Genomic DNA, 13,381 nt, shown 5'->3' with positions numbered 1-13,381 from the left:
CTTCCCAACCAGCTTCAGTATCGTGTGTGTGTGTGTACACTCTCTCTCTCACCCCAGTCATATTTTTGTATAGAGAGAACACTTCGGTGTCTCTAAGCCGAGCTGGCGTTTTCATTTAAGTTAATTTTATTCTTTTGTTTGCTGACTGAGGGAAGTAGCTATTTTATTTGATTTTGTGACCGTGTTGTCTTTGGATGGCCAGGCTGGCTCACCGTGGTCCTCTCGCTGCCTTTATTAACGTTCCCCATCACACGTACATACACTCACACCCCTAACCCCTACACAGTTCAATCCCATCTCCTTGCACAAGGCTAGTGAGAACTATCGTGAGCTATCAACTGCGTTCCCCCTTGGACACGGGTTAAGTAGAAATTCGTCACCACCGGAAATAAGTGGGAGGTGTTCCTGTAGACTGTCTCGGGCGGTATTATTTCCGGTAGTGACGATAGTAGGCTAGATCCATAGGTAGGCTGTTCCATTTGTTACTATCAAAGTACAGAGTGTTGCGTACTTAAGTGATAATTCTTCCGTTGCGCAGTTTTTCTCTAGTTTACGGAGTGTGAGTGCCGGGGTCTGCGTTATTTTCACAAAGCAGTGGAGGCCGATCATCTAAAACTACCTTGTTGTCTTTTTGTAATAGCCCCGGGCTGGCGCTACCATAACAATATGTATATATATATATATATATACACCTAGGCTCCTTCCCCCAAGGAAAGGGAGGTGGCCGAGACAGGACGACACACTCCCCATTTACTCATCCATTCAAACACATTCATTCGCATCTTAGCCCCAAAGGGGAGAACGGACAGATCCTCACCGCACCACACCGCACAAGGGTTAACTGCGCAATGCAATCAGTGACATCCGCAGCAGGGCCCGACAGCAGAGCTGGTTTACTCCTGTCACATCATAACAGACTCATCCCCTTACCCGCACCTGACCTGAAATAGCTGATCAGACCAAATGCAGGAGAATATCCCCTCAGGGCTGCGTCATCACTTATTCATTCACAATTTCTCTCCATTTATTTCTGTCACACACAGCCACTCTTCCTTGCTCAACAGACATCCCACTCGCATCCAGCGCTCTCTTCACACTATCCATCCATCCTATTCGTGGTCTTCCTCTCAGCCTTACACCTTTCACATCAGATCTAGTTATCTTTTTCACCAGTTGCTCATTATCCATTCTCTCCATATCCCCAAACCATCACAACATCCTCTGCTCCACTCTACCAGCCATCTCCCGAACAACTCCAGTTCTCCTTAGCACTTCATCATTCCTCACTCGATCCATACGCGTCACTCCACACATACTCCTCAGACACCTCATCTCCATTACATTCAAACTTTTCCTCTCTGCTACACCCATATTCCATGTTTCAGCCCCATATAATGCAGTTGGTACCACAACATCCTCATACAGCCTTCTCTTTACATCCATTCTAAGCGAACGACATCTAAACACTTTTTTCATTCCTCCCAGCACCTTTCCTACTTCATTTCTTCTAAACTTCACTTCTGCATCTATTCTTCCATCCACAGCAACATGTGACCCTAGATATTTAAAACACTCTACCTCCTCAAGCAACTCGCCATTCAAAACTATATTCATCCCCCTACCATCTACCAACCTCGTACACTTTATCACTTTACTCTTATTCTCATTTACTTTCAATTTCCTCCTTTCACACACCCTTCCAAACTCCTCTACCAACTGTCTCAATCTCTCCTCTGAATCAGCCACCAGTGCAGTATCAGCTGCAAACAGCAGCTGCTTCAGATTCCACTCTCCACCATCAACATTCACCAGACTTGTACCTCCACCTAAAACTCTTGCATTCACCTCCCTTACAACACTATCCATGTAAATATTAAACAACCAAGGCGACATCACACATCCCTGTCGCAGCCCCACTCTCACAGGAAACCAGTCACTTACAGCATTTCCCACTCTTACACACGGTCTACTATTTACATAAAAACTTTTCACCCCTTTTAATAACCTAACATCAAGTCCATACAATCTTAAAACAGTCCACAAAGCCTCCCTATCAATTCTATCGTACGCTTTCTCTAAATCCATAAATGCCGAAAACACATCCTTGCCTTTCGCTAAATACTTTTCACACACTTGTCTCGCCACAAACACCTGATCCACGCATCCCTCCCTCTCGCAAAGCCACACTGCTCATCACCAATCACTCCCTCTGTACCCTCTCTAACTCTCATAATTAACACTCTACCATACACTTTACCTACAACACTCAAGAGACTTATACCCCTAAAGCTAGTACATTCATACTTATCACCCTTGCCTTTATACAACGGGACCACACAAGCACTTGCCCAGTCAACTGGCACCATACCTTTCACAAAGCACACATTCAACAGTCTTACTAACCAGTCAACAATAGTCACTCCACCACCCTTCAGGCATTCCACAGCACACCCATCCATACCTGCAGCTTTCCCTGTTTTCATCTCCTTTACTGCCTTCTCCACTTCCTCCTTCGTGATCAAAGAATCATTCAACTCTCCCAACACATTTATTCCTTGCACCCTTCCATCCGCCACAATCTCAGCCACCCTTTCCTCCTCTACATTTAACAATCTTTTAAAATACTCTGCCCATCTCTTCCTTACTGCATCCATCTCAGTTAACATCCTTCCATCCTCTGCTTTTACTCGTTCTTCCTTTCCAGACTCTCCCTTTCGCACGCTTTTCACCTCCTTCCAAAACATTTTCTTATTCTGTTGAAAATTCTCTGTCAGCCGCCTACCCCATCTCTCATCTGCTGCCACTTTAGCATCACGCATAGCCCTTCTCATCCTATTCCTCTTTTCCTTATACCTCTCATACGACATCTCATCCCTCCTCTGCAGCCACACTTCATATGCACGTCTCTTCTCAGCCACAGCCATACTTACTTCTTCGCACCACCATTCACTTCCTTTTCTTACACCACCACCCACACGTCTCACACCACACACCTCTTCTGCATGCCCCACCACAGCACTCTTAAATAACTGCCATTCCTCCTTCACACTGCCATTTTCCCGATCTTTCACTGCGTTCCACTCATCTTTCAGTTTCTCCTGATACTCTATCTTTTTCTCTCTTTTATCCAACTCACCCACTTTCAAAACCTCCCTGCCACACCTAACCCTCCTAGCTCTCACCCATCTCTTACCTACTCTTAACTTTCCCTCCACCAGGTAGTGGTCAGACATACCTCCACCCTCCTCTCTCAGAACTCTTACATCCAACAATCTTCTGATTACATTCCTAGACACAACCACATAGTCCATCAAAGCTCTATGAACAACCCTTCCACCCTCCTGTCTCACCCATGTATATATATATATATATATATATATATATATATATATATATATATATATATATATATATATATATATATATATATATATATATATATATATATATATATATATATATATATATATATATATATATATATATATATATATATATATATATATATATATATATATATATATATATATATATATCGGTATAAATATGAAATGCACAATATATATATATATATATATATATATATATATATATATATATATATATATATATATATATATATATATATATATATATATATATATTGGTATATAAATGAAATGCACAATACAGATGCACAGTATACAGATGATGCTAAGTTCCTTCCCAGCAGCCACATCGGTACAGTACATGAAGTAAATGATCTAATCGAGAAAGGAATAGAAACTCTGAATAATGTCAGGCTGTATTTCCTTGCTATTGACCCCATCGCGAACACTACTAGGACTGAGGGCATCTTCATAAGGACACGGTAACTTATGAAAAATACCTAGCAATACCTCCATTAAATTTGATAAAAACGCAGTTCAGCCAATCAGTCATCTAAAACTCCAGGTGTGTGTATGGACCTCCACATGGTTTTCAGTGCACATACCAGCTCAAAGAATATAAACGCTGGGGTCTCTGAAATACATCGCATTATTTGAGAATCTCGTCTAACATTGGTACAGTCTCCTGTGTTGAGTATAAACTATTGTAGTATCTCCTGGAGCACAGCTAATAATACTGTTAAAAAGTACCCCTAAACTACACGGTTTTGCTGGAAGACTTGCGGATGGACAGCTAGAGTATGATCACTTTCGTCTTATCCTCAGAGAACCGAAATGGGTAAATATGAAACAATAAATAACTTAATAAACCCTTTGCAATCTTCAAGCATCTGAATTACCATCACCCAGAATACCTACTGTCTCTTCCAGCTGTGAAAAATGTGACTAATAGTAAAACAAGGTGGCTAAACAATCTATATTATTCTAGAGTAAACACCGAATGGTGGGGTCAGGTCAAATTAATGGAGCCAAAATCATGGAATCAACTCCCGGTATACGTAAAGGAAGTCAATACCTCTTAGAATTCAAGAAAAGACTGACCTACGTATTTACTGAAGAAGGGTAATGTTCAGTTTGAACTTTTGCTGCTTTTGGTAACTTGTGACTTTAGAAATTATTATCTTATGTATGCTTCCTATATAAATTATCTACTTGCTCAACCCTATGTACTGTAACTGCACCATGGAATGATCTGTAACATAACTTAAAATTTAATCTCTCTCTTTCTCTCTCTCTCTCTCTCACACACACACACACACACACACACACACACACACACACACACACACCAGCAACAACAGCTTATAAAACTGTTTCCCCCACCACGTTCGACCCTTCTTATTTCTTCAGCTGGGAGGGAGTGTTAGTGTTTTTCCCCGGTGCTTGCTCTGATCACAAGCCCTTAAACACACAACTTTGATCAGAATCGGGGCCCCTTCGGTCGATTTATGCAGCGAAATCCCCCTGGGTCGAATAAAACTTTCCAACAAGGGCCAACTTGATGGATTTTGCTCGATAAGTTTACTGTGAAAACTTTGTGGGTTTGAGAGTTAAGAAAAAAGTGAAGGGAGAGGAAGTGAGAGGGTGTAAGAGGGGAAGGTGGAGAGAGAGAGAAGGATATACACACAGGCCAACAGGCAAATACACTATATAGATAGATGGGTAGGTAGGTAGGTAGAGAGATAGACAGATAGATAGATAGGTAGGTAGATAGACAGATGATTGACAGAGAGAGAGAGGGAGAGAGAGAGAGAGAGAGAGTGAGTGGAGATTTAGGTAAGAGACAGGTAAGAATGAAAGAGGTGAAAAGAAAATGAGATGGAGCTGAAGGAGAAGGACGCAAGTAATGAGGATACTGCTTGAGAAGAAAAAATGAATAAGTGGGGTGGTAAAAAAAAAAAAAGTGAGAAAAAGAAGAATGAAGAGAGAAATAATAAAGATGGGGAAGTAAAGAAAAAAATAAGAATAAAGAGGAAAGTGAGGAGGAAGCAAACAAGGCGAAATTAAGAATAACTGAGAGAGAGAGAGAGAGAGAGAGAGAGAGAGAGAGAGAGAGAGAGAGTGTAGACGGTAAAATTGTGAGAAAAGAGAATACCTCAGATGAAAAAAGAGAGATGAAAAGATGTAGGGAAGAGAGTGAAAAGGAGAGGCAGTCATAGGAGAGAAAAAGAAAGGAATAAGTAGAAAAATGAGGGAGAAAACCAGGAGATAGACTGAAGAAAGGGGGGAGAGGACAAAAAAAAGTAACAGGTAAAAAAGCGTGAGATGAAGAGGAGGAGGAGGAGGAGGGAGTAGGGAGGAGTGGAGATAGAAAAGTTAGAGAGAAGAGAGAAAAGACAATAAATACGTGGAAGGGAAAGGAAAAGAGGCAAGCAATATGGGAATGAAATAATGTGAAGCAGAGATGAAATAGATTAAAAGACAGGAATAAACTGAGGGGAAAAGCAGAAAAAGTGAGGGAAAACAAAGAGGAATGAGAAATAAATGAGTGGGAAGAAGAATGAGGTGACAAGGAGAAAGGAAGGGGATGTGATAAATGGAATGAAGTATGCTGAAAATAACTGACTTAATTAGGTGAAGAAGAATGTGATAAAGAGGGAGAAAGGAGGTGGAGGAGAAAGAAATAGTAAGAGAGAACAAAGAGAAATGAGAATAATTTAGATTTATAATTTCAGGCAGCAATAGCTCACCCACAATTAATTTAAAAATGTCTTTTGTTATCGAAGACAAAATAATGGAGTAAACTATGAGGTGCTTGATGAAGACCGTATTAACACTCTCAGGCTAGTATTCTCCTCGGTTAAGGAAGCTCCCTAACACCTTTTCCAAAGCAATTTATTTCGCTAATTACATCTTACTGTCCAACTCCATATAACATAAATCATTCAAATATCTCAATACCCTGCGCAAGTAACGAGAACAAAGTTGTTAACCAGTCTGCCTCTCTATTGACAGACGCCTCAATCCCGTAAGGGGTGGCCACAAACAAACCGCCTCCATGTCACCCTGTCCACTGCCACTTCATTGCCTTGCTCCCAGCTCGCACCCTCATCTCTCATATACCTCTCCACTCCATCCCTCCATCTCATCCTCGGCCTCTCCCTTCCTCTCTCCCCCTCCACTTCACTCGAATACACTCTCCTCGCCAGTGTCTCGCTCTCCATCCTCTCCACGTGGCCAAACCACCTCAGAGTACTTCTAACGCGTTCTATCACATCCACATCCACACCACAACGCTCCTTCACTTCCTCATTTGTTAATCTGTCTCTCCATGTAACTCCACATGCTCCTCGAAGATAATTAATTTCCACTACTCTCACTCTTGACTTCTGTCCCTCCAAAAGGATACCTTAGTTGGTATCACAACACTCTCATGCAGTGACTTTATTACACCCATGTTCACTTCCCTTTTCCTTATCACTGCTGTCAAAGAACCAGCAACCTTTAATATCCAAAAAATAAATCGCTTAGGAAGAGGTGTCATGGAGCCTCCTTAACCAACGAGAATACGGGCTTCAGTCCCCCATACCTTACATTCAATATTACTGTGCGGTGTAAAAAAAAAAAAAAAAAAAAAGTTGATTTGACCAAGAGAGGGAGAATCAGAGTGTATTAAGAAGGGGAGGGAGTGAGAAGTCAAGCGGAAGAAAAAAGAAAAAAAAAAACAGGAAAGAAGAAAATAAGAGAAAGGGGGGATAAGTTTGGAGAAAAAGAGTCAGATGAAGAGGGAATAGAGAGAAACGTAAAAAAACATAACTGAGAGTTTGATCAGGAGGAGGAAGGATAAAGAAAGAGAAAACTATCTATCTATTGCCAGACGCCACAATCCCGCACGGGGTGGCCATTTGACTCTGAGTTATTTGTTTTAAAGGGAGGGGCACTAACCCTCCACCAACCCACTTGACATGTAGGGAGCACGTATGATTTGGTTATGTGGTTACCACCCAGCGTTGTAAATGGTTTCTTGTCTTACAGGAAACCATTTGGCTTGTCACTCAATGTAAAGCCACCTGTAACGGAAAGAAAAGCATTAAGTAGTAACAGCAAAGATGGGAGAAATAGGAAGAGAGGAGGGCAGGCACAGAAAAAAAAATGATAAAAGCTAAGCAAGTAGGCAACACTACATCAAGTGAGTGGATTTCCACTCACTCCCGAGCTGCGCCCCTCCAACAACATCCAAGCCCCACTCGCACACGCCAGAGCCGGCATCACAATACTGTCATGCAGCAGCCCCTCCACTTCCATGCTCATCTCCCTGCTTCCTAAAACAGTAAAAAAAAAAAAATGAAGATGCAAGTAATAAATAAATTAAAAAAAAAGTTGTTGGGAAAATTGAATAAGGTACCCACAGTGAATGAAAAAGAAGGAAAAAATAAAGGAAAATATGTGGCTGATATAAAGGTAACATAAGTGTTAATGTAGAGATGAAAGGGAATACATAAAAAGAAAAGGAAGGGAAAAAAGAAAAAAAGTGAATGAATAGTATGTGAAGGACAGGAAGAGATAATTGTGTGAGAAAGGACAGGAGTAAATAAAAGGTTAATGAATGAGGGTGAAAAAATGAGAACAAAGAAGGAAGAGAACGGGAGTAAGAGAGAGTTAAATAGTGAAGATATTAAAGGCACGTGGAAGGGAGGTATAAAATGACTGAAGAAAGTGATAACGAGGAAAAAGGTGAAAAACAAATAACATGAGGGGGGATGAAGGAACAATGCAGTATATCTATCTATCTGTCTATCTATCTAACTATCTATCTGTCAGTTTAATGGCAAAATTTTAAAAGATTGTGTGTGTGTGTGTGTGTGTGTGTGTGTGTGTGTGTGTGTGTGTGTGTGTGTGTGTGTGTGTGTGTGTGAGAGAGAGAGAGAGAGAGAGAGAGAGAGAGAGAGAAAAGCACTATTTTAACAATAAGAAAAATAGGAAGGAGAAAACAGGAAGAGAGAAAGCTGTAGATATAACGAAATAAAGAGAAAGACAAGAAAGATGGACAGGGAGAGGAAAGTAGAGAAACGAAAGGGGAAAATTAACGATGTCAGAGAAGTTAAGAAAAAAAGAAAAAAAAGGAAGTGACAAGGAGGGAGAAGATAGACTGGAGTAAAGAGGAAATGGATGACCAGAAGGAGCAGGGAATAAACTACCGTGAAACTAAAATAAATAAAAAGAATGGTAAGAAAATGAATATCAAGAAGAAATGGCTTAACGAATGGAATATAAACCACTTAGTCACGTATTTTCACTTATTTATTTATCTATGCTTGCGTTATCCGAAGGGAAATATTTGCCTTTCATTTGTAGTTTGTTTCGCCATTTTTTCGTACTGTTGGTGTTCCTGTACCTCATATCAATGCTCGTTGTCAAGTCTCACAAGTAGGCTTCAGGTCTGGCCAGAAACTTTACTTACATATACTCCCTGGGCTTTTAAAATAACAGTACAAGTCGAAAGTGTTAAATAAAGAAAAGAAAGGAAAGACGCACGGAACCACAAAGCACCATGTAACCATCCCAATAAAGGCGTGTGTTCCGGCGTTCCATTTAGTTCGGAATGTAGTTACTTGGCGAACTTGAATCGAATGTGCCCTCTAGCGTTTTATTTATTTTTTTTATTTTTTATTTTTTTTCACGTATGAGAGAACACGGAAGTACAGCAGAAACTCACTTGGGGAAATGTCGTGATACTGCCCGTAAAATTTGCCTCTCGAATTAATTACATTCTTGCTACCCCCAGGTGATTTTATTTAACTTTGGGGCAATCTCTGTCAATGAAGGGGTTGGAAACAGTGTCTAATGAACTCTTTTCCCTTTGTGTACTGTCTCGCAGGATGCATTTACACAGAGATCTAACTGTACTTCTGAAGCAAACACTCCAATCACGTAGGTTGAGACAAAAAAAAAAAAAGTTTATTTCACTGATTCACTTTCTGGCCATTCCGTTTCTCAGTGGCAACAACATTCCGTGTGACAATAAAAAAAAAAAAAAAATTTGTGCAGAAGATAGGCCATGAAACGAGACGAAGTATTTTATAGGTCTTATCCTTAGCTTCAGGAAAGGAGAGTTTGCATCTTGATATGTTTGGTTTTGGCCTTACTGTGAATGTACCCTAAAAATTACTGGGTAGCTGGCAGGGTAAACTGAAAAATGCACTCCTTCTCTGATAGGGTATAAGGCCTTCTGTCAGCTTTACGTGTTATGGATATTACTTCAGTTTCCACACTCCAGTCCAGTTGTGTTCTTGATTTTTATTCTTGCAGTTTGTAGTTCTAGGTAAGATCGACTATTCACTGCTGCGTTCTAAGGGGGAGGCCGATGCATACCGGGAGTAAATTGGTAGGCGCTGAACATCATCATCATCTTTCTCTATCTCGTAATTTTGCTTCTTCTTCTTCATTTCCTACTCCTCCACCTCCTCCTCCTCCTCCTCGTCATCATCATCATTTTTTCTCTCTTCTCCTTCTTTTCCTCTTCTTCTTTTTCCTCCTCCTCCTCATTCTCTTCCTCTTTCTCTTCCCTCTCCTTCTTCTCCTCCTCATCATCATCATTCTCTTCCTCTTTCTCTTTTCCCTCCTGCTCCTCCTGCTCTTCCTCCTCATCCTCATCTTCCTCATCTCCTTTTCTGCTTTAATTTTTCTTGTTCTTTTTTCCTCGTCTACTTCCTATTTTTCAGAAAAAGAAGACATGAACTAGAAAAAGTAAAAATGAAAGAGGATAAGGGGAGGCGAGAAGGAATGTGGGAGAGAGGGATATATATATATATATATATATATATATATATATATATATATATATATATATATATATATATATATATATATATATATATAGTATACACGAGTAGCCTAGAGAGAGAGAGAGAGAGAGAGAGAGAGAGAGAGAGAAGGCAAGCAAGGAAGGTGGGAGAAAAAAAGTGAATTATAGAAGGAAAGAATGGCATATAAAGAGCAGGGAATTATGACAGCAAAAAAGAATGAAAAGAGTGAAAAGGAAGTGAGATGAAACTGAGAAAGGAGGAGAAGGGAGGAAGAAAGAGAGTATTAAATAAAGAGGAAACGAATGGCAAGGAGGGAACAGGGAATAAATGAGCGGAAAAAGAGGAAGGAATAAAAAGAGGGGGAAGAATGATTACAGGAGAGAGAGAGAGAGAGAGAGAGAGAGAGAGAGAGAGAGAGAGAGAGAGAGAGAGAGAATTTAAGACCTTCCAACTTTACATATTACATAGTTTGATTCAGCTATATTATTATGCAAGATGCTTTGTGTGTGTGTGTGTGTGTGTGTGTGTGTGTGTGTGTGTGTGTGTGTTATTTTCCACTTCCACTGTTCAGAAAATGAAACTAGAAGTATATATAATATCAACACATGGGTATGATAATGCTTTCGCAACATGTGTAGTTTTTCATAATGCCAAGAGACGATTTTGCTTTGCTCAAAGAATATTTACCGACGCCGAAGATTTCATTCTCTCGGACAAGGAGAGTATGTTTTCACCCCTGTTTGTTTGTTAGTTTGTTTGTCTGTTAGCAGGATTACCCAAATACTAAAAGAGAGATTTAAACCAAGTTTGGTGAGTAGATAGCCCATGTCCCAGGGAACAATCGATAAGCTTTTGGGACTGATTCGGAGCGTATTACAGATTCTGGATCCTGAAAACACTTTTTGTGAAACCCTAATCAGCAATGAGAAAACACAACCCATAATGAAGAGTGGTGTGGAAATTACGTTGCCCTCGTCGGAGAGATGCACTGCACTGAGTGTCCCTCTAGTTATTATGACCGAGCTGATTCCTATGTGTAGCTTTAGGAAACAGTTATGTTAATAATAAAATGCCTGATGGGATTTGGACCAGTGTTGGCCTGTAGAAGAGAGGCAGGCTTAGAAATTAAAAAAAATAAATTAATAATTAGTAAAAAATTAATAAATAAAGATGAATCAGTTCTGGTGCTTATCCACTTAAATACAAGGTCACAGATCTGAGCTATTATTCAGAGTGTGGAAAATACCTGCACATCGTCTGGACCGAATTAGATCCTGGCACATATTCGTATACTCAGGAAAAGTGGCTTCATTTGAAGTAAGGTCAACTTTCGTGTCAAGGTCAAAATATTGGCTCTGCATCTCAGTGCTCTACAACCATCTCCTTTGTTTGTGGTAGTGAAGGTGTCAGACACAGACTCCATTAAACATTTGAGCAGTGACGTCATTCTTATATTATTCTTGCCTCCGACAGACAATTTTATACAATGATATTCCACATGAGGTAGTTATATCAATCTTGTAATAGATTATGTAGCAGTCGTAGCCGAGTAAATATGTGAGGAAGTAGCCTCAGTTCACTTGTAGCTGGTGACAGGAGGAGTTAAAGATGGATACTGGGGTTTGATTTAGTTTTATTGTCTTCAAGGGAAAGCTCAAGATGAACACTGCGTGTATTACACAAGAGCGTTTATATGCTAGCTAACTTCTCGCAGCCTCACTCACTAGACCCCTCTTCTCGCTCTCTCTTCTCCAACCTCCTAATTCCTTCTGACTCTCCTCCTCTTTCTTTCCGTATATACGAACTTCCATCACGGGGGCTACACTGTCGTCGAAATGTTCTAGAACCCTGTGTGTGTGTGTGTGTGTGTGTGTGTGTGGTCACGAGGCGCTGCTTGAGGGCTGTTATGCTATGTGAGACATTCCGGAGAGGTGCTAACGTCATTTCCTTTGGGCCCTAGGTTTGACATACCTAACCTCTAGCCTATATTTGTATGTTGCTAGCTACTATGTATTAAGATATTTTAGAGCCCTGACAGTTATGTAGTACTAACTTCAGGTGACTACACAATGAGTGACAAACCGAACGATATTTGTAGCTCAGAAAACTATGTACTACAGAGGATGGCAACCATATAACAAAATCGACGCGTGCTGGTTTACTGGGTTAAGCGTTTCTACAGGATGTGGCCCAGAAGGGTTTACATCCAAGGACTGGTTGGGATTTACTGCGTTCATAATATTACTCAGGACAAAACACCTGGTCACTTTCACCTTGATGTCTGTCCCTCTTTGACTGACGCTTGAGCCCTTGCGTTCTTGATCAGGCAGTGAAATACTGTATGACCGATAGAACTGACCAGAGATGGAAGGTATTTATCATTTCATGAAGAGTGAGACATCGGGTTTAGAGGCACTAGGCGTCATTGCTTGCTACTTCTGCATGGAGAAAACAATACCTACAATGGTCTTTTTTTGTTGTTGTTGAATTCTTACATCCACTCAAAGAATTTATTCAGATTAAGAGAACAGTTTAACAGTAAAGGGATAAATGAATCAATATCTAGGTGAATTAAATCGTCTGGAGATAATATGAATAAAATATATATAATGTCAGAGAAATTAAGACGATAAAACACTGCCATACCAAATTCCTATAACCCAACCGGAGTTTTACAAAAGAGCGAATCTATATGTTAAAAGAGCGACAAAATTTTCTCGAAAGAGCGACAGATTTACTATTAAAAGAGCGGCCATATTTTACATCAATTGAGCGTCTTAATTACCTCTTCCGTTAGCCAGATGTTAATACCTGTTGCCCCCTGCTCACCACGGGGAGGTGGAAGTAGGTTTTTGAGCAGGAAAAATATTTTCTGTTTTAGAGTGGCTTACTACGATCAGTGTCATATTGGTTAAATGTGTACAGATCCTATCTTCGTCATATTGGTCAGTTAAAATGAATGTCAGTTAAAATGAATGTGTCAGTTAAAATGAAGCTTAAGATAATTCTGCGTCTTATTAACATATATACATATTTACAAATCCGTTTTTGCCATGAACTTGCAACCCATAGATTGTAAGTACTGACGTCGGTTAATATCCCCCGACTTGTACTTGGTGAACTGAGTTATGGCATATTCACACTTCTCTTTATCCACTTTCTTTGGTACAGCTGGCATGCCGGTACTTCTGATTTTCAAGTACGTTG

The sequence above is a fragment of the Coenobita brevimanus genome, chromosome 2 (genome assembly GCF_032717465.1).
Source record: "Coenobita brevimanus isolate Jiangsu-jjx chromosome 2, ASM3271746v2, whole genome shotgun sequence".
Taxonomy (NCBI): domain Eukaryota; kingdom Metazoa; phylum Arthropoda; class Malacostraca; order Decapoda; family Coenobitidae; genus Coenobita; species Coenobita brevimanus.
The sequence above is the reverse complement of the archived record's forward strand: the minus strand, read 5'-3'. Positions refer to the sequence as shown.